This window comes from Sus scrofa, chromosome 1, assembly GCF_054392235.1.
Source record: "Sus scrofa isolate SSC_HxYL_T2T_F1_AM1 chromosome 1, Sscrofa_HxYL_maternal_Yorkshire_Landrace_v2.0, whole genome shotgun sequence".
Taxonomy (NCBI): Eukaryota; Metazoa; Chordata; class Mammalia; order Artiodactyla; family Suidae; genus Sus; species Sus scrofa.
Genome location: NC_139383.1, coordinates 43,747,626 through 43,774,680, shown reverse-complemented (window position 1 = coordinate 43,774,680; position 27,055 = coordinate 43,747,626). Strand labels below are relative to the sequence as shown.

Genomic DNA, 27,055 nt, shown 5'->3' with positions numbered 1-27,055 from the left:
TCTGTCCCCAGCTCGAACCTTAGCCTGGCAATACTTTTCTCTCCCGGATCCTTCCTCCTCTTCTTTTAGCCTTCTGATGGTTAAGAAAGAGACCTGAACACCTGATGGCCTGTGGAAATATAACAGAATTGCCCTTATTTACTTAGTTTTACCATCTCTTGTTTCCATGTAGGTGAAAGACTTTGGAGCTTGGTAATAAGTGCAGGAATTATGATGGGAAGTGATTCTTAATTTTCTCCACAAATGAACAGATGCCAGGACAGTTGTTTTTGTTTGTTCATGTCCTTGTTTGCTTGTTTTTTCAAATGCTTGATAAATATTTTCACGGCAACTTGGCCTTCCTAAAGTGGGCTGATTTGAGCAAATGTCAAAATTTGTTTGCAATTCCTGAGTTAGAATCCATCCCAAAGAGTGTCTTCACCATCCAGTATGATAAGATGAATGGAATTAGGTTTAAATGATTACTGAGATTAGCTATAATGCAGTAAAAAAATAAAAGGCATAATGAGAAAATACATCAGGAAGGGAAATGGAGGAGACTGGATGGAAATGCTTTTGCTAGGTAATCAACGCCGTATTTTTTGATAATTTGTATGTGAACACCATGGTGTTTTGTTTGTTTTTATGTTTTAGCATCATCTACCTAGACCACTGTATTTAATGACATCTACCCTCTCCCCTGCTGGTATCATGCCAACTAGCAGGAATTTTAAGGACTAGGAGAAACCAAAACCTAGTTAAGTAATAAAGGCAATAACACATGTCTTATCAAAGCTTGATAAGAGTATCACTTTGTAGCAAAAGAAAAATAGCACTGTAATCCTAGATTGTTAAGGGATTGGAAGCAGCCTCACAGCCTACAACATTTCTGTCTTTTTGTTATATCTCAACATGTTAGGACAATAGTAACGTTTGCTTTAGTATTACTGGTTTATTTCTTCCTAGCATTAACAGTGTGACTGTGGATCAACCTGGGAGGTTTGCTCCACACAGTCATTCAGAGACTCAAGTTGATGGAGACTCTGCCACTTTCAACATGTGGCTTCCAAGATCAGCATGCTGACTTTCCTTCCCTTGGAGGAAGGGAGGAAATGCATGCAGGAGCAGGCAAAAAAAAAAAAAAAAAAAAAAAAAAAAAAAAAAAAAAAAAAAAGATTTTAGATGCCAGACTTGGAAGATAAACTGTTAGCTCACAAACTCTTGGCTAACACTCAGTTCCAAGGCCACCCAACTGCAAGGGAGGCCAGGACAAGAAATCTACTCGTGTGCCTCGGAAGAATAAGAGAATGAGGATTTTACTGAACAAATAGCAGTTTCCACCACACATCATTTCTTATAATCAGATTTCCCCTGCAGAATGTGAAATAAGGTGGGGAGTTGGCACGGAGACTACAAACATTTTAGTGGATTATTTGTTACTCTAGGTAGAGACCATAGTTGTTGACGTGAGTATCCCCCGCATTTAGCAATGAGCCTATTGAAAAGCAAATGATGACTACATGTTGAAAGATTGAATGAATGATTTTAGGTATCATTTATGGTATCATATCATGCAGCATTGAATGCTTTTATAATAGTTTTTTATTATTAAATTTTTTTTATTAAAAATAGACTTCTAATACTAGCTTTTTTGAGATGTGATTTATATATCATCCAATGCCCTCAATGTGTATGATTCAGTGGTTTCTAGTATATACACAGAGTTAGTTCCTGTCATGGCTCGACAGAAACAAATCTGACTAGCATCCATGAGGACGGAAGTTCGGGCCTTGGCCTCGCTCAGTGGGTTAAGGATCTGGCGTTGTTGTGGCTGTGGTATAGGCCAGCAGCTGTAGCTCTGATTCAACCCCTAGCCTAGGAAGCTCCATATGCCGAGGGTGTAGCCCTATAAAGACAAAGAAACAAAACAACAGAGTTGTACAATCATCACAATAATCAATTTTAGAACATTTTCATCACCCCCAAAAGAAATCCTATAGTCTTTAGCAGCCATTTCCCATTTCTGGCCAACTTTTCCAGCCATGGGCACATGCTAATTTACTTTCTGTCTATAGATATGCTTTTCCTGGACATTTCATAGAAATGGAATCATATAATATGTAGTCTTTGTGAATGGCTTCTTCATTTATCATATTTTACAGTTTCATCCATTTTGTAGTATATATATCAGCATTTTATTCCTTCTTATTGCCAAATAATATTCCATTGTATGGATAAATAATATTTTATTTATATATTCATTGGATGATGAAATTTGGGCTGTTTGTACTTGTACATTGTGGATAATTTCACTATGAACATTCATGTACATTTATCTGTTCTCTTTGGTATATATCTAGGTGTGGAATTTCTGGGTCATACAGTAACTCTATGGGTAACTTTTTGAAGAACCATCAGATTTTTTCAAAGTGATTGGACTATTTTCCTTTATTGCATGACTTTCTAAATCTCCAGTACTTCAATAAACTAATTTATTGAGCACTTAGGATATGCCAGGCATTGTTCTAAACTGAAGTTGGGGTGGTGACAACTCTCATGCTCTTCCTGTACTTGTGGAGCTTATAATTTCGTAAAGGAAGACAAACAACAACATAATCAAATCAGATAGATGTTCATGTAGTAACAGATGTCATGAAGGCCATTAAATAGGTTTGTGTGACACAGTAGCTGACATGAGGCTAGAAATGCTCCTTGGTTGGGTCATCAGGGAAGTCCTCAATGAGGAGATGATGTTTGAGCTGAGACCCTAATGATAAATTCTAGCTGTGAAAAAAAAAAAAATGTGAGTGATAAGTGTTCTAAGCAGAGAGAATGGTAGTGCAGAGGCAGCAACAATTAACATTTTTATTACACATTGTGCCTAAGAACTCAATGAAGTAAAAAATCGGAACCAACTTCCTTGAAGAAAGGGAGGCCATTGTTCCTACCTGTGGCTAATTGATTTCTGGCAAACTGTTTTCAACACATCCAGCTGCTCGCAAACAGTGGCAGGGTTGGGAGTTTTCATGTTCACTCTTGTTGTTCACCTGAAGCTGGGCCATGTCCCTATGTACTTTTCCACCATGTTTATGCAGAATCTCAACCCTTGTCTGAGATTCACAGGGCTCTGAGAACTTGATTCCTTACACTGAAGCAGCAGTGTCCTCCCATGTTAGCACTCTGCCATCAAAGGTCATCTGTATGAATGAACGCCAAATGCACAAGATGCCCAGTGTCAGGGCTACCTCTCTGAAAATCAACGGGGAGCTCACAGACTAAGGATTCTCACAGCCTCTTCTGTAAGTGGTTTACGCTTATCTCTTTTTTTTATTCCATTCTCCCACTTTTCAGGAGGGCCCCTCTAATTTGATGATGATTTCTGCTCTGAGGGCTGTCTTTGCTTTAGACTAATGTCCGAGGCCACTGGAGGGAAATCATGCCTTTGGGAGGGATATGTCTGTTTCCTGCCGAGGATTGTAAGCAAGCCTGTTCACAGAGAGATGTTAGAGGAGAAATAACTGCAAACTCTCTTTCTCCTAGCTGAGTTCCCATGTAATCTAAACTGCTTTGGAAACCATATTATGGGAGAACATGCTGTTTGCTGTATTCTACCTTGACCTGGTTCCTTTCCAGTTAATTTAGAGCCATTCATGGCTTCATTTATTTATGGAGCAAATAGATATTTTTGCAACACTACACACTTTGTACTATGCAAGCATTCAGGAAATATAGCAGCCAGAGGGGTTGACAAAGTCTCTTCATGGAGGATAATGTGTTAGTGAAGACGACGGGTCAGCAAGATAACTGCTAATAGTAATATATGCCATTCATTTATTGACTGGTTAATTGATTGACTTTAAGAAGTAATTCCTTTTAAACTATTCTTGTAATAAATTATAGGAGGTATTTTCTGCTAAATATAATTTACAGTCCTTTCTTGGAGGTCTGAGCAGCTAAGATAGATGAATAAGAAGCCATTAAGGCTGTATTTCTCTCTACATATGAAGCGTATTGCTTTACACAAAGGCAACTCAGGACGAAGTGGTGGGCATCAATATGGGTAAAAACTTGAGTTGGAGTGATGGCCCACAGATGGGGAGGGACGTGTGAAATTCAGAATAAGAGGGAGGAAAGTTGAAAGCCAGTGTCAGCAGACCTTCCCAGGTACCTGATCAACACTGAAGCTGTTCTTTGTTTTCCCAAATCAGAGACCTAATCTGATTTCAAGGACAAGAACTGTTTTTCCTGACAGCCTCCCTCACCCTCTGCATCTAAACGACCTGCTCCCTATCACCTCAAATTCCCTTACTTGAAGATAACTTTTTCCCATTGTTGGACAAAAATACCGTTGACATTTAAATATTTAATAGAGTTAGCCACCTGGCATGAATGGAAGCCATTTAAAGGATAATAGGAAATCTTTTCCTTTGTGGATCAAGGTGATGATTTCTGCTCTGAGTAGAAGGCCCAGGGCCCCTAAAGAGGAGCAATGGATTCCTTAGAAGAAGCAAGTGGAAGCATTAAGGGATATACACACATGTGCACACGTGCGACTGCACACATGCACAGTAAATCACATCCTATTTGACCTGTCTGTGCCCTGCGCTTAGCCAGGCTGTGAAGAGATCTACAGTTCTTTATGTTCCACTCATATGTGACCCTAGGAAGTAATTTTATCTCTCTAATCCAGAGCACTTGGTAATGAAATGAGAACCTACCACAGAGTGTGAGCAATGCTCATAAAATAATGACAAATGACTTTGCAATTTCCTTTGACCAAGACATTTATTGTTTGGTGGATTAAATCATTCTGTGATATCTTTATAATTTTTTAAAAAATTATCAGAGTTCAAACTTGTAAAGAGGAATTTATTTTAAAGTAACCTTTTTATTATCTGGAGTATACAGATTTTTTTTTAATGTAATAAGTGCTTTTTAATTATGGAAGCAATTCATGCTCGTTAAAGAAAAGTTGAAGAATACATGTAACCAGAAAGAAAAAAATACCCTTTCAGCCACCACCCAATCACAAACACTTCTGTTAATATTTGAATGTCATTTTCAGAGGCTTTTCGTATAAAATGTTTGTGCTTTTATTTTACACAATTAAAATTGTACTGTGCTTACAGTTTTCACCCCGATTTTTGTACATTTAGTATTTCATCATTTTATATTGTTTTACAAAGCCTTTATAAAAATGCTTTTTAAAATAACTGTTAAATATTCTAACAAGTAGATGTATTGAAATTTACTTTTATAGCTGGGCAGTTAAGTGTTTAGATGTCCAGAATTACCGTATCCATAGGACATTGCTAGATTCTCATAGTATCAGGGATACTACAAGTTTATGCTTAAGGGTTTATAAACTCTTTAGCAATAATTTAAGGTAATTTTATTACTGTGTTGAATAAGGGTCAGTATTTTTTGAAAATTATCAAGACTTCTGAAATATCACAGTTACCCAAAAAGGGAAAAAAAATGGGTTCTGGCTCCCTATGACAAAAAGGAACAGAAGTGATTTCTGAGGTATTTCCCAAAGGTTTTATCTGCACTTTTGCTAATCTAAATAAGCTAAGTAATGCAATGATAATTTCAGTGGCCTGTAAAAAGTAAGTTACCTCTTTTCTATATAGCTGTAGAAATAATAGCAGTGGTATTCTAAGATACTCAGTTGGAGCAAGTAAAAGAACAAAAAGAACCAATTATGCAAATGTGTGCTTTTCCACCTTGAGGAGGTTGGCTGAAAAAATGGGAGAAAGTGGCAAGTTTATAGTTCTCTGCCTGAGTTATTAGCACTCCTTATAATTAAAATCAGACCTACTTATGATTATTACTATTACTCATCAACAATTTTCAACAATTAAAAATTATCCACCTCACATATTAAAATGTTCTTTGTCCCTCATTTTCTAATCCATTCTAAAGACAGTTCCCCTGTTAAGGTTTTACTACTTGATCTATGAAAAGTGTTGTTTGGAATGCTTACCAGTTGGGACTCTTGTGGGGACAAGTGCACAAAAAATCAAATTCTGATTTGCTTGAATAAAACGAAACAACAAAAATTAAAAGAAGAAAAAAGACTAGAGAAACCAAAGGGTAGTGTTGGCTTGATATAAATTGACAAAGCTCAAATTATGTGCTAGGACCTAATTGTCCGTTTCTACATCTCTTCTACCTGGCTTTGCCTGGGGATAATCCATTCTCAAATGAGCTTATTCTCTTCTTGGAAATATACCTCAGTTCTAGCCTTCAAACTTTCAGGTTCAGACATTTAGGGTAAATGCAAAGCCTTTTTCCTGATCACTCAGTGGAATCCTACTATATTTCTTTGTCTTTGTCTTGATTATGTGTCCAATCCTAATTCAACCGTCTTGGCTAGGATAAAGATAACGGAGTCAGAGGGAGCCCCCACCCAAGTGCTGCCTTCCTTCCTCACACATCCACTTGTTATGGGCTGAATTGTGTATCCCTCAGAGATTCATATTTGAAGTCCTAACCTCCAGGACCTCAGAATGTGACTGTATTTGAAGTGGAGTCTTTCAATAAGTAATATTAAGGGAAAAAGAGGTCATACAGGTGAGCCCTAATCTACTTTGGCTGGTATCCTTGTAAGAAGAGGAGATTGGGACCTAGAGGAAAAGATCATGTGAAAAACAGAGACAAGATGACATATACCAGCCAAGGAGAGAGGCCTCAGAAGATATCAACCCTGCTGACATCTTGATCACAGACTTCTAAACTCTAGAATTGTGAGACAGTCACTTTCTATTATTTAAGCCACCCAGTCTGTGGTGCTTTGTTATGGTAGCTCTAGCAATCTAATGCATCAGCCTAGTTAGAAGTAGGCCTTTTTCTTCTGAATTTCTTCTGTTGCCTTTTTTGGTCCTTTTTTCTTTCTACCTTTTATTACAATTGTGCAAGTGCTAGAGTTGCTTATCTCACTTCACAAACTAAGATCTTTGTGTAAGACCTAAGTAATTCGTTTCACACTGCCCATGGTGCAGTCATTAATTCATCAAATAGTGATTGTGTGATTATGTGCTTACAGTAAACCATGAGTATAGCACAGTCTTTACTGTGCACTCAATAGTCTTTACTAGGCACTCAATAAATATTGGCTGAATGAATAAATGTGACCTGGAAGAGGCAGGTGACTGGCATAAATCATCATGAAATGTCTGTTCTTAAAGTATGATCAATTGAAGAACAACAACCCAGAACATATGGATCCTTAAGGAGGAGAAGTGGTGCCAAGATCATGTCATGCTGACTAGGGCATTTTAATATTTTCATGTTGCTTATCCCTGCAGGGTTAGGAGCTTACGTTTTATTAACAGGTCATTATTATAATAAATTCCTTGTCTGACCTTAGACAGAACTCTGCACAGCTAAGTGGAAAGGAGCTTGAGAACTTAGCTGATATATTATCTAAATAATTGGATTTCTCAGGTAAGGATATTAACCCTTGATTTTCTCACAATAAATGTAATACAGAGGCATCCACAGATATAAAAAGGAACTCTAGCTATATGCAGTGAAACCTTCTGAGGTGGACCTTGTTGTTCTGATTCAGCTAGCACCCATTTACTCTGTGTCAACAGAAGCCCAACTTTTGCTAGGGGATCTACTGCCATCCCCTATCCAGGCCACCTGGCTCTCAAGAAGCCCCAGTTCTTACTCAAGGGGTAGATACATGACCAAATGAAGCCAGAGGGACATTGTCTCTAGGAACCTCGAGTCTTGTGTTGTGTCATGAGAAGACACTTCCTAGAACTGAACAGGAGAAGTTGAAGGTGCTGCATTCCATTTGCAGCACCCCAATCACAAGAGCAAGCAAGACTCTTGACAATCTGAGTCTCCAGCAATCCACCAGCCCCAGGAAGTAGGTTACTCAAGAGGCACAGACCACAAGAAATCCTCCCCAGTGTGTCCACCCCATGTGTGGCCATGGAGCATTCTTCCCAAGGGGACAAAAGATGCCTCCCAGGGCAGAAGTGCAGTCAACTACATTGGCTGAACAAAAGTATAAGTGTTTCCATAGCAAGGTAGAAAGTTCCCCACTTTCTCAAATGAGAGCTCTGTTTTGCATAAGTCAGTCTGTGAAGGGTGGTTCAAGGTATCATTCAGAAGAAGATGGTTAGACCTTTAAAAGCTCACTGAGAAGACTGCTCATTACTGGGGGGTTTTGACTGGGATCTAAATATGTTAACACTGGCAACAATGATTTCAGCATTGCACTTCAAAGAAGACTTGAACCTAATATCTGGATGAGACATTAGTCATTTCCCTTTGGGAGAGGAGAAATGAGTGGATTTTGTTTGGATGCAGACATTTCTGTAAATGTAAGGAAGCCAAGAGGATATGTAAGGATGTGTGGGTATGGAGCAGCCAAAAAAGATAAATGACAATAGACATGTAGTTTATCTGTTGCAACATCACACCACCCTCTAGCCTTGATTTGCCCTTCTCCCTTCTCAGATGATGTATCCAGGAAAAGTAATCTAGTGCTAGTGCAAGTGGTTCAGAGTGAGAGCTGGGGAGATGGGCCAGGAGACTAGGATAATAGTTTAGGTGAGAAACAGTAAAAACCTTATTAAGTCAAATTAGCACAGGAGGATTAGAGAGGTGGTGACTGCAGAAGAGAAAACAGAAAGAATGAGCAGGAATTCAAAGTTGACAAGCCAAGAAAGAGGGAAATGTCAAAGATGAGTTTGGGGTTTGAGAGTTCCTTGGCACCACTAGCAAGAATTAACAGTCTGTGGGAGGAAAGCATTTGCAGAGCAAGGGATAATTGAGTTCAGTTCTTTGTTTTTGTTTTTGTTTTGAGAGTTTTATTTTGGCTGCACCCACAGCAGGCAGAAGTTCCTGGGCCAGGGGTGGAGCCTCAGTAGTGATCACGCTGGATCTTTAGCCTGCTGAGTAATGAGGAACTCCTGAGTTCAGTTTTGAAGAAATAGATCCACTTGTTCACAACACATCCTTTTGAATACTTGAGGGGCAGCTGGCTGTGTTGGGAGGTATTGCAGTTGGCAGGATCACACGGACCTACTTTAGTTACAGTGTGCATGGTGACCATGTCTGTGCTGAACATGGTAGACATGAAATACGTATATTTGTTCAATCTGTCCCATTTAGCAGATATTTGTTGTGTCAATCTCATCTGTTTTAACTAAATTATCCCTTATTTTGTTCAGAGATAAATAGGCTCTTTTTCCTATGTATGCATTCTTTGTGTAACGTGCCCTATTTTCCTCTTACCAAGAGCTGGACATGTGATCTGGCCCATGTTTCTTTTTCTCCCAGGTCTTTAAAGCTTGAGTGGAGTGGGGCAAAATGTTAAAACAATTGGTGTTGATTTGTTCCAGCTACTGAATCCCAAAAAGACTATCTGTCTTTACTTTATAGATATCCCAGAAGTCTTGGTTCCCGACTTTTTTCAAACCCAGATCCACAGCCTTACAATTTTCTTTTCTACTTATCATCCACCACAGCTGATGTTTGTTGCTTTCAATTATAAAAGTCTTGACTCAGAAATAATCGTTTAGTTAGCAGTCATCCACACTTTTTTTTATCAGCACTATTCTAAGCCATGCAAAATAATAATTAATCTAGTTTTCTTATAGAGATAGATACTATAACTGGCTTTGGGAAACCTAGCATTCAAACACTATTTATATTAAGAAATAATTCATATCTAACCTAGATCTCTCTTCTAAAAAGTTAAAACCATTAAGTTTTGAAGGAAACATTTAGAAGTGGGATACCCTACCACATTATTATAAACATGCTAATGTGGATTAAGGCAAGTCTGGGTGCACCTGGGCATTTTTTTAAAAATTCAGCCACACATGGGAATGCAAGTCCAGTTCTACTCAAGTTATCACTTCTCAGCTCTCAGTCCTTTCTCTCACTTACCTCTCAGTTAGAACCTACTCTATTAAAGTCAGCAAGTGTACAGCATGTTGTGGGAACCCTACTAGCCATCATTTAAGGGTTGCTGGATTTCATTGTCTAGATCACAAACATAAATTTGATGAGAAGTTATCCATGTCTGTTGAGAGATAAGCATGCAGAATATGTGAAGTTGGATGGGCAAGGATGGGGAGAAAGAGAATCCTCATATACTGCTGATGGAGTGTAAATTGGTACAAACAATTTGGGGAGTTATTTGGTTGTAGCTAGGAATGTAAAAAATGTTCATAGTCTATGAACCAGTAATTTAGGGACTGGACATTTTTACAAAGGCATTGAAACATGCTTATTACAGCATTATAAGAGCAAAAATTGGAAATAACTTGTGATTCCAAGAATGAGGGGAATAGATAAATAAAATATAGCATGATGTTCAGCAGATTTTTTTAAATGGCCCTATTTATTTGTGTGTAATGTGGATAATTCACAAACACAATGTTGAGTGGACAAAAGCAAGTTGCAAAATGATATATAGAGTAACCAGAGTATGATACTAGTATTCAAAACTTTATAAAACTCTTACAAAAACATATTTATGGATATGCAGACCTATGCATGTACATGTGTATAAAAACAAAAATGGATTGTAAGACAATTCATAAATGTCCTATTGTTCCTTCTGAGGGTGGGAGAAATAGTATTGGATGTGAAGGAAAGTGAGAGCTTGACTTCATATGGAATGCTTTATTTTTTATTTGACTTTGTTTTTAAAAATGGTTTTGAAGGTATTTTGGAAAATGTTAAAAATTACCAGTTCTTTACTGCAGATACCTTGATGTCTCCAACTATTTTTCTGTATTTTTATTTTGTCAAAACTAAAAGTTTTCTCAAGTCCACTACTGTCTGAAACTCAAGCTGCTTAATTCATTCCTTCATTTTCTGACATATATATATTACTTGCCTGCTATGTATGAGGTGCTATGTTGGTACAATAGGAAATAACAGAGGTATAAAAGTTCTATCTGAAAGGATCTTGCAGCTTTAGAATTTAAAAGTCCTCACTGGAAAAAGTACATGTGGGCTTAGGCATGCCTCAGTGTGGAAATGTTTTCAATAGGCTTGTGATATGAAATTATTCCAGTTGTCATGAAATTACATGTGGGTGGGCTTTCCTCTATGGAAAAATAACAAGAAAATCACCACTTACAAAAGATTAAATTAGGGTATGATTGACACTTTAAAAAGGAATTATTCCTTTTTTAAAAAATGATTTCTTGTAGGCCTCTTCCTTAAACATATAGAATATGACGGTATTTACAGAAGAGTCTCTTTATGTCAACTTTTGAGGGCAGCACATCCATTATGCAAAGTAAGGAATAGGACGGAGACCTTTCACCTGGAGAGTGTTTCACTGCTGTACAGTAAGCCAGTCAAACATGCATGCGGACATGTAGGTGAGAGCCTTCTCTGTTGCTCTGTGTTCACTCTGCACCATATTCTGGAAAATGCCAACCAGGAATTGCTCGTTATCCTCAGAATGTCTTCTATCCATTTCTGCATGACCATACAGCATTCTTTTTATGCTTTCCTAGTATGTCTCTATAATATCAATATCCCAAGTGGAAAAATTAGATCAAACTTGGACTGGAAATCCAGTGGAAAGGGACCGTCTGGGGTGTCTCTCCATTGCAGCTGCCACATGAGTTTTAGGCTGATAGAACAGGTGCCAACCAAAAAAATACAGAAGGCTGCAAATAGGAAAAAGAGTTTATTGGGAAAGAATTGCATTTTGGGAGACACAGATCCGGTAAAACTGCAAGAGTGTTCCAGGGAAGAGAAAAATCAGGGGCTTATAAAGGCAAAAGCCATAAGGCTCTACTCTGACACAAAAAAGAAAATATTTGGAATTCCCCTTGTGGGTTAAGGGCCCAATGCTGTCTCTGTGAGGATGCAGGTTCTATCCCTAGCCTCTCTCAGTGGGATAAGGATTCAGCATTGCCACAAGTTGCAACATAGATGCAGCTCAGATCTGGTGTTGCTGTGGCTGTGGTATGAGCCCGCAGCTCCAGCTCCAATTTGACCAGGAATTTCATATGCCTCAGGTGCAGCTGTGAAAAGGAAAAAAAAAAAAAAGAAGAAGGAAATATTTTTCCTTAAGACATGGAGGTCACGAATTGTTTTAGGATAAGGGTCTGATAGGTAAACTGTCGCAAGTTATTTTAGGGTCAGGATCCAATATGTATATAGGGTGTCACAAATTATTTTAGGATAAAGTTTTGATAAGTATCTTGAGTTTCTGACAGATGTTCTGGAGACCTTTGTTAGGAAATAAGTGGCCAAAAGTTCAGATTCCATCCAGGATGAGATGTGTGTAAGTCACACCTCCTCGTGGCCTCCCAGATCCATTTTGGAGAGCTCTCTTGGCAATGCCAACTCCATTTTGATTTTCCTTCAAACAAGGACAATGGGTAAAACATGCAAATTAGTGCAGATGCCAACAGCGGCAGGGAGGAACATGAAGAATGGTAAGATGAAAGCTGTCTATCAGAAGTTGAATAATCACACTTCTGCCCTGACAAGAAAGGGGATGGTGGGTGAGTTTTGGAAGAAGGGGCGGAATCCAAAATATAGTCTCCATTTTTCACAGAACTAATTATAAATGTCAAATCATCAATGAAAGCAAAGGGAATTGTATGGGCTCTAGGTGAGACCAGAGGAATTTGAATGGTGCTGATAAGGCAAACCATCCAGCAAGGTATGTACCTTCAGTAAAAACTTAATGTGTGTTAATTGACTGAAGTCTTGAATTGAATATTGAATGCATCATCTGTGCATGGATCCTCCAGGGCATCAAAAGGAATTCAAACCCACAGTTTATGTAGCTTACTGACTCTGAGGGTAAAGGCAGAAGCAAAGGACTCACAAGAGCTCTGCCCTTAAAGGATGGTTCTGGATTCATTCCCTCACCTAATATAATGGCTTTCCATATCACACACTATCTGTGCTCCCTTTCCCCTGAGCATCCAGGTTCAGTGTGGAAAAATCCCTGAACAATTGCAAAGAGACAGAAAAAAGGGCAGGCTGTGTGTGTGTGTGTGTGTGTGTGTGTGTGTGTGTGTGTGTGTGTGTGTGTGTGTGTGTGTGTGTGTGAAGGAGAGAAAGAAAAGAGGACTGAGGTATAAAGACTGGTGGGAGCCGAAACACAGAGAACCCAATAACGTGCTTAATCTTTTTTCCGAATGCATGACTTTCATTCTTTAGTTTTTGTTCCTTCTTAAAATCGATATATAAAAGGTACTCCCTCAGTTTTGCGGTGAACAAAATGTGTCCAAAGATCTTTCCCAGGGAGCTTGATTATACTATTTTTCCTGGTAACAAGAGGTAAAGGAAAACCTTAGCCTTCCTCCGGAGTCTGGTCACTGGTGTCCTTGACTCAAGAAAAGTGGACTTTGAGGTAGGAGTCACTGCAAAGCTTGGAAAGAGGCTGTAGTGTGCTTTGGCATTCAGATGTGTTCTGTGCCTTGGGGATTTCTATATTTGGCCAGACTGCAAGCTATTGAGGTGGATGAAACAGAAGAGATCAGAAAACTGCACACTGAATTTTTCCTTGCTGTCTTATATGTTAAAAAAAAAAAAGGATGCAATTTAAAATGCATATGAGAAAAGGGTATTTTTGAAAGTTTTACAAAAATGAAAGAAAGACCAAGAAGTGCTTACATCTAATACATATTAAAGGTTATTTGCCTGCATAGATAAGATGGTCTTGTTGCTAGGCAACAGAGGCACCAAGACAATGGTGGGCCAGGAAGGTAGAGGAACTCATGAGTCTTTTAGTGTGAATTCTTGTCACAATAGGAACCAGGATGACAAGCTTCTCCCATAATGGGAAATGGCAGAAATGAAGACCTGATAGACTGAGAGAGGTGAGGTATCTTGATTTATTTGCCTAATATAACAAATTTTTGTGTGACAAAGTTAATACTTTCAATGCAGAATAGTCTTCCTATCCTACTAGATATTTTTCCAACTTTCTGGCTTGCATTTGATGACTCTGTTAGCAGAAGGAGCTGCTAGATTTCAGAGTATATTAGACAACTATTATGGGCAACAGCAAAGCTTGATTATCTTAGCAGTGTGAGTATGGTGTATTCTGAATTAAAAACAAGGACTTGATTCATCATTTACATATCAATGGAATTTCCTTGTCACTTAAAAGTGAAATTTATTTGATAGATGATAACAGATGATATGGTGTATTTCATATCATAGGTTGTTTTTTTGTTTTTGTTTTTGTTTTTTTGCTTTCCATAGGAGTATGAACACTGTTCATTTCAAGAATCTAAAGATTTTGGATATTTGGTATACATGATTTTTATTCTAGATCTCCATAGGCTTTATAATTCTTATTTTATCATTCTTACTACTAAAAAATTGTATGGGGGTGTAAAGAAGGTAAGTACCCACAAAAAATGTTGAAAAAAGGGAACAGAGGGCTTTTTAATTGTTTTAAGCTGGGGGAGTAAAAACAGGAAATGGTTGAAATTAGTTGTTAGAGGCTTCTATAGTAATTTATTTACAAGAAAGTTCACATCATAAGAATTGATAATTATTCATTAACTGTCAATAATATACTTACCGCATAGGAATTATTTCCTTTTTGTGTTTATTTGAAGAGCTTGAAATACTAACACAGAGTATCACTTTGTTACAGTCATTATTTTAGATGTTCACAAGACTGTCAAAGGTTCACATTTTACAAAGAGTGAAATGATTTTATATATGAACTTCAGTTTAATAAAAAAAAAAGCTATACAACTTTCCCATAGAACTCGAACATAGTAATGTATAAGTCCCACGCTCATACTCATCCTCGTTCATGTAGATTTCTCTCAAATCAAGTTAGATTCTAAAGTGATTAAAACTGAGTGATCATCTGACTAGCCCAAGGATCCAGTGATTTAGAAGAGTCAGTGTGAAGAACTGCAAAGAGGGGCCAAAATGATTGGGAAAAAAAAAAGAGTTCCCTGTACTAGCTTTATTCATTACATAGCTTTACTAAGTCCCAGAACTTACAAAAGATCATTACCTCAATTCCACTGCTACATATATAGTGAAAAGAATTGAAAGCAGAGATTTGAAGATATACTTATAATAAGTGTTCATAGCACAATTATTCATAGTGTCCAAAAGAAACAACCCAAGTGTCCATTGACGGATGGATTGATAAAGTATGGGATATACATATATTGAAATGTTACTCAACCTCATAAAGGAGTGAAATTCAGATACATGTTTCAATAATGGATGAACCTTGAAAACATTATGCTAAATGAAATAAGCTGAACAGAACAGAACAAATATTTCTTACTGATTCAGGTCTTAGAAGGTTACACTTTTGTAAGAGTGTGTCCATTTCGTCTAGGTTGTCCATTTTGTTGGCATATAGTTGTTTGTAGTGGTCTCTTATGTTCCTTTGTATTTCTGTGATGTCAGTTGTAATTTCTCCATTTGTAATGTGAATAGACCAATCGCAAGTACTGAAATTGAAACTTCCAAAAAAGCAAAAGTCCAAGATCAGACAGCTTAATAGGCAAATTCTATAGAACATTTAGAAAAGTGTTAATACCTGTCCTTCTGAAACTATTCCAGAAAATTGTAAAGGAAGGAATGCTTCCAAGCTCATTGTGAGGCCACCACCCTGATACCAAAACCAGACAAAGATACAAACAAATGAACGAACAAAAATTACAGGCTGATATCATTAATAAACATGGATGTAAAAATCCTCATCAAAATACTATAATTGAGTCACACAATATATTAAACCAAATCAAACAATATATTAAAAGGATCATATACCACACTCAAGTGGGATTTATCCCAGGTATGCAAGGATTTTTCAACATCCACAAATCATTCAGTGTGACATATCACATTAACAAACTGAAGGTAAAAACTGTATGTTCATCTCAATAGATGCAGAAAAAGCTTTTTGACAAAGTCAACACCCATTTTTGATAATAACATTTTTGATAAAAAGTGGGCAAAGTAGGAACCTACCTCAACATAATAAAGGCCATATATGAAAAACCCACAGCTAACATCATTATCAATAGTAAAAAGCTGAAAGCATTTTCGCTAAGATCAGGAACAAGTCAAGGATGCCCACTCTCATCACTTTTATTCAACATAGTTTTGGAAGTCTTAGCCACAGCAATCAGAGAAGAAAAAGAAATAAAAATTCTAAAATTGGAAAAGAAGTAATGAAACTGTTACTGTTTGCAGATGATATGACACTATACATAAGAAATCCTAAAAATGCTACCAGAAAACAGCTAGAGCTTATCTATGAATTTGGTAAAGTTGTAGGATACAAAATCAATACACAGAATCTCTTGCATTTCTTTTGGGGGGTGTGGCATGGCACATGAAGGTTCCCAGGCTAGGGGTCATATCGGAGCTACAGCTGCCAGCCTATGCCACAGCCATAGCAACATGGGATCTGAGCCACATCTGCGAACTACACCACAGTTCATGGCAATGCCTGATCCTTGACCAACTGAGTGAGGCCAAGGATCAACCCATGTCCTCGTGGATACTAGTTGGGTTCGTTTCTGCTGCACCACCATGGGAACTCTCTCTCTTGCATTTCTATATACTAACAATGAAAGATCAGAAAGAGAAATTAGGGAAATAATCTCATTTACCACCACATCAAAAAAGATAAAACACCTATGAATAAACCTACCAAAAGAGGCAAAAGACTGTACTCTAAAAACTATAAGACACTGATGAAGGAAATCAAAGATGACACAAACCGATGGAAAGATATATCATGCTCTTGGATTGGAAAAATCAGTATTGCAAAATGACTATATAACCCAAAGCAATCTATCGATTCAATGCAATCTATTAAATTATCAATGGCATTTTTCACAGAACAGAACAAACTATTTTAAAATTTGTGTGGAAACACAAAAGACCCAAAATAGCCAAAGCAAGCTTGAAAAATAGAACTGGAGGAATCAGTCTCACTGACTTCAGACTATACTACAAAGCTATGGCACACACACACAAATAAACCCAGAAATATAGATCAGTGGGACAGGATATAAAGCCCAGAAATAAACCTGTTCATCAATGGTCAATTAATCTATGACAAGAGTCAATAATGTGCTATGGAGAAGACAGTGTCTTCAATGAGTGGTGCTGGAAAACCTGGACAGCCGTACGCAAAGTAATGAAATCATAACACTCTCTTATACCATGCACAAAAATAAACTCAAAGTGGATTAAAGAACTAAATGTTAGACCAGATACTATAAAATTCTTAAAGGAAAGCATCACCAGAATACTCTTTGACATAAATTGCAACAATATCTTTTTTGATCCACCTCTTAGAGTAATGAAAATAAAAACAAAAATAAATAAATGGGATCTAATTAAACTTAAAGCTTTTGCACAGCAAAGGAAACCCTAAACAAAATGAAATGACAACTCACAGAACGGGAGTAAATCTTTGCAAACAAAACAACCGACAAGGGATTGATCTCCAAAATGTATAAATACCTCCTGCAGATCAATATTAAAAAAAAATCCTGTTAAAAAATAGGCAGAAGATCTAAACAGGCATTTCTCCAAAGAAGACATACAGATAGCCAAAAAACACACAAGAAGATGCTCAACATCGGTAATTATTAGAGAAATGCAAATCAAAACTACAATGAGTTATTACCTCATACCTCTCAGAGTGGTCATCATTAAAAAGTCTACAAACAGTAAATGCTGGTGAGGGTGTGGAGAAAGGGAATATGAATTGGTGCAATGACTGGAGAACAGTGTGGAGATTCCTCAGAAAACTAAATGTAGAACTACTATATGATCTAGCAATCCCACTCCTTGACATATATCTGGAGAAAACCATAATTCAAAAATATACATGCACCTCAGTGTTCACTGCAGCACTATTTAAATAGTTAAGACAGAGTTCCCCTCATGGCGCAGTGGTTAACGAATCTGACTAGGAACCTGAGGTTGCGAGTTCGGTCCCTGCCCTTGCTCAGTGGGTTAAGGATCTGGAGTTGCCATGAGCTGTGGTGTAGGTTGCAGACACAGCTCAGATCCTGCAGTGTTGTGGTTCTGGTGTAGGCTGGTGGCTACAGCTCCGATTCGACCCCTGGCCTGGGAACCTCCATATGCCGTGGGAGCAGCCCTAGAAAAGGCAAAAAGACCAAAAAAAAAAAAAATAGTTAAGACATGTAACCAACTTAAATGTCCTTCAACAGAGGAATGGATAAAGGTGTGGTACATATATACAATGGAATATTACTCAGCCATAAAAAGGAATGAGCTAATGCCATTTGCAGTATCATGGATGGACCTAGAGATTATCATAATAAGTGAAATAAGTCAGACAGACAAAGACAAATATATGATGTCACTTATATGTGGAATCAAATAAAAAATAATAACTAATTTACAAAAAAAGCAGACTCAAAGATTTCAAAACCAAACTATGGTTACCAAGGGGGAAACATCAGGGGGAGGGATGCATTAGGCAGTTGGGATTAACATATACACACTACTCTATATAATATAGTTAAGTAACAAGGACCTACTATATAGCACAGAGAAATCTACTCAGTACTCTCTAATAACCTATATGGGAAAAGAATCTGAAAAAGAATGCACACATATATATGTATAACTAATTCACTTTCCTGTACACCTGAAACTAATACAACATTGCTAGTCACCTATACTCCAATAAAATTTTTTTTAAAAAGAAAAGAACAAATAATGTATGATTCTACTTATATGAGGTACCTAGTCCAAATCATAGAGAGGGGAAGTAGAACAACAATTACCAGTGGTTGGGAAAGAGGAGAATGGGGAATCATTGTTTAATGGGTCAGAATTTCAGACTGGGATGATGAAAAAAGTTCTGGAGTTGGATGGTGGTGATGGTTGCACAACAATGTGAATGTACTTAATGCCACTGAACTTTAAACTTAAAACAATTTAAATGGTAAATTTTATGTTATGTATATCTTACCACACAGAGAAAAAAATAACAATCATTGGGGAAAAAAATCATCTCATCTGAACTCAACATTTGACTTATTTCTGGCTGAAACTCTGCTCTTCTGCTTTTTCCTCTCCTGACCTCAGGTTCAAAAATACAATAGTGGCATCATGATGTGCCTTAATTTAAAATCTGGTAGGATACTGCCAAGTCAGTTTATTAACCTCTCCTGAAATTTTTCCTTTCTGTTGCTTTCATAACGCATTATTTATTTATCTGTTTACTTGCTAAGGCCAGATTGTGCTTGGAACAGCACTGAGATGACAAGAGAGGAGCCCAGTTTTTCCTGCTCTAGATGGAGCTTGTAGGACAGATGGCAGGGAATGGGCGGCAAGTCCACAGACTGGACAGATGGTCCAATTTTCATTCTGGAGTAGAATGCTAGTCTTGAGATTTGGGCTCAATTACATCAGACTGTTGGTGCTTCTGAGTTTCTATTATCAAGGAAAAAAATGACAGGGGCCTCCCAGGAAAATGATAGGTAGGAGGCGTGCTTACTGACATGGTACACCCAGAAGACAAGTGGAAAGAAGTTCTCTAAATATCCTTTGACACTCTCCTACTAAGGGGTTAGCAGGATTAGCACCTTCATTTATCAGCCAGTGAATATCCACAACATTCAGGCTTCTTTCAGATTTCAACCATAATCTTCACAAAAGATCTCTCTGTTTCGGTTGAGTTCAGATCTACAAATAGAATGGATTTGGTAGGTGTGGGGGACGAGGACTCCAACTTTGGTCTTTAATTAGATCCAAGATGTAAGAAGCAAAGAGAGCAAAAAAGGTTGATGGACTACTTGGCAGAAGAGCTTGACTTGTCTTCCAGATTTCCATTAGGAATGCTCATTTTTGCCTATGCCTCCTTAACTCTTATCTTGACTACAAATTGGAAATCTGAAGAGTTTTCTTTTATTCAGTTTTAAGCTCCTACTCTTTCTCTATATCCTAAGAAACCCACAGGCAAATGGGACACCATATTAAAAGCTATTGCATAGCCCGTGATTTCTGGGCTAATTCTAAATCAGTTTTGTTTCCTACGAGTTCAACCTCCCATTCATAACTAACCCCAAGTTCTGGAAAAGTATTGGTGGATTGTTACTCAATAGTACATAAGTGTCATTCTTTTACAGGCTATCTGCTCTGTCTCAGGGAAAGACACCCTTCAGAGTCACTATTCTTTTAATTCTCAGAGCTTTACATTCAATGGATGGACACACATCCAAAAACAGAAGCACTTTTCTAGCAAAAAAAATTGATATGAGTCATTAGGATTTGTATTTGTTGTGGGTTTTTAAAAAAATTACTGTATGGTAAAATTGATTTTTTTCTCAGTGGTACACATGGCTATGAATTTTAACTTGGATTTTTAGGAGTTTATTTTCTTTTTTCTTTTTAGGGCCACACATGCAACGTATGGAGATTCCCAGGCTAGTGGTCTAATTGGAGCTGTAGCTGCCAGCCTACATCACAGCCATAGCAACATAGGATCTGAGACACGTCTGCAACCTACACCACAGCCCACAGCAATGCCAGATCCTCATCCCACTGAGCAAAGCCAGGGATCAAACCCTCATCTCATGGATACTACTCAGGTTTACTAGTCATGACTAGTCATGATTTAGTCATGTTACCACTGAACCACAATGGGAACTCTAGATTTTTAGGTTTTGTGAACAATTGTCAATGCACACTAGTTGAATCACTAGTGTCATAGCTGACACACAATAAATAAATGAATAAAATTTGGGGAAAGTTAAAATTGCCCTAAAATGTAATGTATAAATATAATAGAGGGTAATACAAATAGAAATTTTTAGGTTCTATGGAAAAGCTCTATAGTCTATGTTTCAGGATTTGTTTGTGATAAAATGTCAGTAGATATTTGTAAAGCAGATGATAATGTATATAATGGAAAAGGAGTTTAAAACAGATGCATTGCCTTCCCTAAGTTTACTACTGTTTCAGGAGAGAAAAAATAAACACTTGCAACATTTTAAAAATATAAGAAAAGATAGGGACAAGCATCATTGTAGTCTCTCAGAAGCTTTTTCAAAAGCAGATTTCTGAGCCCCAGCCCAGACCTCCTGAATGAGGAAAATGTGGGGGAAGGATCCCAGAATTCAGCAGTTTCAAAAGCTCCCCAAGTGATTCTGATGTCAACTTCAGGTTAAGGACAAGACCAGACAAAGCTGAGGAAAAATGGCCAAAATCTTCTTTCATCAAGAAGTAAACATTGTTGTTCCCTTCATGGCTCAGTGGTTAATGAACCTAACTAGGAACCTGTCCCTGGCTTTGCTCAGTGGGTTAAGGATCCGGTGTTGCCATGAGCTATGGTGTAGGACGCAGATGTGGCTCAGATGCAATGTGGCTGTGGCTGTGGCTGTGGCATAGACCAGCAGATGTAGCTCTGATTCTACCCTGAGCCTGGGAACTTCCACATGCTGCTGTGTGGCCCTAAAAAGCAACAAACAAAAAACAAAAAAAAAAAAACCCCACTAAACATTTATATAATCTTACAAACAACCGAATTACAGACTGTTTGGATGTGTTTTCTTGCTTCCCAAATGTTTTAGCCTTGATGAATGACATATTCTAGGCCTCTCTCTGTGGTTAAGGCTGGTGACTTACTCTGAGCCTCCCTGCAGTGTGACTTGTGGTACTTGAACCATATCTGTGGCTCCAGACGGGTTTGCCACATGACGCAGAAGGCTTTGCTTGGGAGGGACAGTAGATTATCTGCAGCCATCTTTTTCTCTCCTGGTTTTGGTAGTAATGAGTCAGATGGTGCCATCTCTTATAATTGTGTCAGATGTCACTGTCTGCTGGCTCTACCTTTGTCATATCTACCAAACTGAACGCAGTGCTGCTGACCCTGAGAGGAAACCTTATTCCACTGGCAGCTTTGCAAAGGTCAGCAGTTGGTACAGATGCTACATTGCACCAAAAGATTCCCTAAGAGGGTTTTGGGGTTCCAAACATAGACAGGCTTTGTGAATGAAGCACAAGGGCAGGGAACATCTTGGCCATTAGCACAAGGGCAAGGCACCGCCACAAACACGGGATGCAGGGAAATGAACAAGAGAGATGCTTAGCTGTTAAGTGCCTGTCAAAACCTCTGCTGGAAGAGTTGCCAAGTGTTCTTTTTGACCTCCAAGACTGAAAATGAGGACACAGAAGAAGTAGAATTCAAACTTCTGCATTCTCTGTCTGCCTTAGAGGATAATACCACCTGCATCTCAAGGACATGTAAGGAGAAATGTGACTGCACGAGTAAAATGCTTTAAGAGAGCTACAGACACACTGGTACTGTTGATAGTCAGATGTTCTGGTCAATGCGACTTACTAGCTAAACTGTCTGTGTACAATGGAACCTCTCTCTCTTTTTTTTTTTTTGTCTTTTTGCCATTTCCTGGGCCGCTCCTGCGGCATATGGAGGGTCCCAGGCTAGGGGTCTAATCGGAGCTGTAGCTGCCAGCCTACGCCGGAGCCACAGCAACACAGGATCCGAGCCGCGTCTGCGACCTACACCACAGCTCATGGCAACACCGGATCGTTAACCCACCGAGCAAGGGCAGGGATCGAACCTGCAACCTCATGGTTCCTAGTCAGATTCGTTAACCACTGCTCCACGACGGGAACTCCAAATGGAACCTCTTCTTTATGTAACTTCCTTATTGTGAAAAATTTCAAACATATAGGAAAGTAGAACAGTAGAATGAACACCTCTGAGCCAATATATCGGCTTCAACAAATTGCTGTGGATGGTCAGGCTTATTTTATTCTTAATCCCTACTGCTCCTCCCTTTCTATATTATTTTAAATTAAATCTAAGATCAGTTCACCTCTGTTTCATCATGTATTTCTAAAAGAGCTTAAAAGTTACTTAACCATGATCACATTTAAAATGAACAGTAATAACAAATATCCTGTCAGTGTTCAAATTTCCTATAGTCTCGTGGACATATGTGTGTGTGTGTGTGTGTGTGTGTGTGTGTATGTATATATATATATATATATATATATAGAGAGAGAGAGAGAGAGAGAGAGTTTGAGTTAGGATGCAGTAAGTTCTTCATGTTGCAAGTGGTGGATATTTTTCCTAAGTTCTTTTAACCTACCGATTTTTCTTCCTTTTTTCATTTTTATTGCAGTTTATCTGTTGAAGAATCTTTTTGTAGACTGTAATACATACAGATCACCTGGGCACTTGATTAAATGCTGATTCTGAGTTAGTAGCCTGGGATCAGCCTGAGAATCTGCATTTCTGACAAATTCTCAGTTGCTGCTGTCACTGCCATTCAGCAGACCAAACTGAGTAGCCAGACTGCAGTTTATCTCTCAATCCGAGTTTGCTGATTGAATCTTTTGAGTATAGTTCAATGCATACTTCTGTGACCTTTATATTTCTTAAATTGGTATATAGTTAATGAGCCTTGGTCAGATTTGGTTTCTTTTTGTTTTAATAGATACTATTTTGTTCATCAATCAGGAAGCACATAAAACATAATTATTGATTTTCTCTTTCTCTTTTTTTTTTCTTTTTGCCAAACCCCTGTGGGATATGGAAGTTTCCAGGCCAGGGATTGAACCCAAGCCACAGCTGCAGTGACATCACTGGATCATTAACCTACTGTGCCGCAAAGGAACTGAACCTGTCTCTTTCTTTTCACTAGTAACTTGATCTTCAAGGCCTATATCCATTAATTTTTTAAAGGGTATACAATGTTGATATTCTCATTCTCTCACTTCTTCTTTGTTAGCTAGAATGTTACCATAAAGACCAATCTCCCCTTATCTACAATTTAGTTACCTAGTGGTATAGTTCATATAAGAATCCCAGGGGAAAAACTTGATTCTTTTCCTTTATTTACCAATTTTCAAAAAAATGAGTTGGTTTAGTAATATCTTCCAATAGTGACCAATTAGTTTCTTGATTGTGGTTGTTGTTATCGCTGTTGCTTTTAGATTCTTATGAACCCGTGGATTTAAACCTATCTGATGCATTCCATCCATTTCAATTGTTATCTTTATATATGAAAGGCACTTCAAAATGGCCTCTGAGTCCTAGTAGTTTTTTATTGCTTCCTTGCTCTTTTGTATGACAAAGTATTCCATATTTAACTTGTATTACATTTCCTGACCCAGATCTGTAATCATCCACTTCTCCAAGATTATCATTTCTTTCGGCGGGAAATTTTAAGGTGATATTTTATAATGATAATCTAAGTGCTGCAGAGCTCATTACCAGTAGGTTAGTAGAATAGAAACTTTTTATTTCATAAATATATGCCTCAATATGTTCAAATGGAAATATATTTTAGAATATATGAGTATGTGTGTGTGTATTCTAAAAGTACACATTACACACTATTATTGCATTGCTCAGAAAATGCTGCCTTGTTTCTACTGAACCTCATTTCATTAAGATTATATAAATAAAATCATTTCTGATTTTTTTTTTTTTGTCTTTTTCTAGGGCCACACCCTCGGCATATGGAGGTTCCCAGGCTGGGGGTCTAATCGAAACCATAGCTGCCGGCCCACGCCAGAGCCACAGCAATGCAGTATCCAAACCACATCTGAGACCTACACCACAGCTCACGGCAACACTGGATTCTTAACCCACTGAGCAAGGCCAGGATCAAACCCACAACCTCATGGTTCCTAGTCAGATTCGCTAACCCCTGAGCCACGACAGGAACTCCTGATTTTTTTGATTAAATATACTGTGTAAACATAAAGCATCCTTCTTAGAGTATTGAACGCTTTGCAGTAAAAAGTCAGGACAGACCTTGGACAAATTACTTAAACTTTTTTTTTTTCTTTTTGGCTGTCCTGTGGCATGTGGAGTCTCCCGGGCAGAGAATCAGATCCGAGCCTCAGCTGCAACCCAAGCTGCAGCTGTAGCAACGCCAGATCCTTAACCCACTGTGCCAGGTTGGGGATCGAACCTGTGTTCCAGTGCTTCCAAGATGCCACTGATCCCTTTGTGCCACAGCAGGAAGTCCAAATTGCTTAGACTTCTAAACCTGAAAAATAGTTTCTTCCTAACATTGTTAATAGCAAAGCTATCATTTACCAAGTACTTACTGGAATCCAGAGACTTTTCATATATTCTCACTTAATTGGTATGGCAACATTTTCAAGTAACCAGTGTTTGCCCCATTTTGTAAATGAGTAAATTTTCCAAGGTGACACATCCGGTTAGGTGGCAGAGTCGGTACTTTAACACAGGTCTCTCTGATGCCACGCTTTTAACCTAGAGTGTAGGGTGGCAGTTAAATGAGAGAGTGAATATATGTTGCCTCTGGCTTTGTCCTGACAAATGGTGTTCAATGAAAAGTAAATGTCAGGTAATAGAAGTGGCCTTGGTAGATCTGTGCCTGACATTTGGATGGGAGATGGGAGCATGGACAGGGAGAGGAGGCCGGCCAGCTTTCTGCTTGGCCAGGCTTCTGGCCCATTGACACTCCTCTTGCTAATTTCTCACATTGGGTCTAACCTATGTGTCCACCATGACAGATGCTCTCATGTCAGAACTCAAGGTCAGCCCTCAAGAGTTCAGGCTGGCACCTTCTGTCATGTTGTCTTTTGAATATGCCCAGCAAGTAGCAGGAGTCTGGAAGCTGCCTGCTCTGGCCTCTTCCCCTTACAGCATGTGTCATTAGCTACTACACAGCTCTTTGTTCAAAACAAAATTCACAAACCGACAGGTTCATCTGCTAATGTCGGGAGGCATCAGAGCCAATTACAGGAAACTTTCAAAAGGCAAATAGGGTCACTTTTCACAAAATGGGATGAAGAAAAGGAAAATAGTCTTGTCATTAAAAAGGACAAATACATTTTCCTCTCAGCAGGCTCGCTCCAGGAAAATAGAGAGATTTATATTAGTACATCGTTTCATTATGACTGCTTTGTATAATTTCAAATCAAAGCATCTACCCCCACACACAGCCACCCTATCATTAACCATTTTGAGCTAGCGAACAGTATTTTCCATTGTAAGTGATATCTTTATAATGACAGAAAATTTATGTTTAAAGCACAAACTTATACTCTTTCAAGATTGCAAGTAATTACATACGTTGTTTCAAATCACCTGGAAAGGACACTAGTTGTTTGCTTTAATTTGAATTCAGACCTGGAGTGTTCTGGGGTCTGGTTTGCTGAAATGCACCTAATATGTACTTAAATTCTTGAGAAAGAGAGGGACAAATTTAGTGGAGTTTGAGGAAAACCTACTGCAAAGGTTTAGCGGCACAATCCCAACACTACCCTTACCTCATACCAACTGTGAGAGTTTAGGCCAAACAAGAAAATTTAGAATCCACGCAAAACCATCCTCTCTCCTGACACCAACTGCAAGGTCAGGGGTGGTGGAGGAGGAGCCCCCAAACCCTTGTCAGTTTCTGAAATTTACTAAGCCTCACAGAACTCACCAAATGCTATTATATTCATGATTACAGTTATTACAGGGAAGCAGATTAGAATCAACCAAGGGAGGAAGCACAGAGGGCAGAATCCTTGAGAAGCACTAAGTCCCGGGCTTCCACTGTCCTCTCCCAGTGGAGACAAGACATGTTACTCTCCCAGCATCTGTATGTCCCAATACAGACAAAATATAGCCAACCAGGGAGACTTGCTAGAACCTCTGTGTTCAGGATTTTTATTGGAGCTCCTTTACTTAGGCGTGATTGATTGCCCAACTCGGTGATCTCAGCTGTGGTCAGCGTGTGACGTGAAGCCCCTAGCCTAAATCACATCATTGGTCTTTCTGACATGATCAGCCACAACCCTAAAGTATGTTGTTACCCCAGGACAAATGGCAGAACTCTTTTTGGGGCAAGGTTAAATTCTTTACTACACAGCTGGGAAGTTTGGCATGAGGAAAGACCAGCTATGATAAAGATCAAGATAACAAGAGCTCTTAGTGAGGCACCATGTTAAGCATTTTACAAATATCTCACGTAATCCTCTCCAACACTCAGGGAGGCAAGGCCACCTAGTAATTTCAATCTATGGATGAGGAACATTGAGGTTTAGAGAGACTAAGTTGAACAACAACATCATTCTCCCAGAG

General features: G+C 38.4%; 1 protein-coding gene across 7 annotated transcripts in view; it reads left to right on the top strand.

Annotated features, from left to right (window-relative positions):
* SLC35F1 (solute carrier family 35 member F1) overlaps positions 1 to 27,055 on the top strand; it is a 476,339-nt gene that overhangs the window by 357,749 nt on the left and 91,535 nt on the right. The window contains exon 1 of one of the 7 annotated variants that reach the window (XM_084958216.1): positions 13,673 to 13,814. The exons of the other annotated variants lie outside the window; for them this stretch is intronic. The gene's annotated coding sequence lies outside the window, so the exon portion shown is untranslated. Of the gene's footprint in view, positions 1 to 13,672; positions 13,815 to 27,055 lie in introns of those variants that run through there. 7 annotated transcript variants of the gene reach the window in all.